Below are 1128 nucleotides of genomic sequence, written 5' to 3' on the forward strand. Positions count from 1 at the left end.
GCATATTAGAAAGCGTAGTGAAATTCTTCACCACAATTTTAGAACATTTTCTTTATTCTTGAATTTAATCTTTAACTCCATTTCCCCCAACCTCCCTTGTCAGAATCCTAAGAAACTATTAATCCAGTTCTGTCTCTATAGATTTACCTATCCTAGATTTCATATAAGGAAAAATTAAAAAAAACAACAACAAAAACCCACCACCACAAAATGAAACAGAAAAATCTCAATTAAAAAAGCAGAAAATAATTTTTAAAAAAAACTAGAACAAATTTAAAACGCATCAAAAGGGAGAAAAAATAATAAAGTGCTAAATGTTTAACCTAACAACATCTGCATTAACCCACTTTCCAAGGCTCTCTGTCTGATAGAGAGGCTATTCACATTCCTGGTCAGTGGTCAGAGGGAATTCACAGGAGACTTAATCCACATATCCAAAAAAACTCACTTGATGCCAGCTCTGGATTGGAAAGGCCTCTCTGTGTCCTGCAGAGTGGCTGGTGAATTTTGAACTGGGGACCTTGCAGATTGCAGCGCAACATGAAACCACTCTGCCACCAAGGCTCCACATGTGGACCCCGCAAATGGATTTGGGGCTTTCACGATCATCCATCACAGCTTTCTGCAAAACATCGAGTAACTAAATGGAAGCATGCTGGACCCATAGCCTTCTGCAAACCAAGTGCTCAGAATTTAAGCTCCAACCTAGTTCTTGAATGTTATGATCATTTCCAATCCTTGGATCACAGGAGCTGGTGTGCTCTTCCATGTGGACTTAGCTGACACCTACCTCACCTAAATGGTACTTGTATTAAGGCAAGCCTTTAACACACAAGAAGCTGTTCTTTCTGAGAGCCAGGCACCATCTGATTTCTTCATCACACTTTGCCATAGCATCTGGGGGTTCCCTTGGTATCTGTCCGTTATTGGTTTCTAGTTCAATTCCAAAGAAGCCCTGGTAGTTCAGTATTTAAGTGCTCAGCTGCTAACCAAAAGTCAGCCGAGAAAGCGCTGGCAGTCGACTCATTGAAATGCCACAGCCCAGCAACTACAGGGCACTCCTACTCTGTCCCGTAGGGTTCAGATGGGCTCAACAGCATTTGGGTTTAGATTGAGAGGGAATTTAAT

The sequence above is a fragment of the Echinops telfairi genome, unplaced genomic scaffold, assembly GCF_000313985.2.
Source record: "Echinops telfairi isolate 266 unplaced genomic scaffold, ASM31398v2 ScPeMD7_7457;HRSCAF=8495, whole genome shotgun sequence".
In the NCBI taxonomy this organism is placed as follows: domain Eukaryota; kingdom Metazoa; phylum Chordata; class Mammalia; order Afrosoricida; family Tenrecidae; genus Echinops; species Echinops telfairi.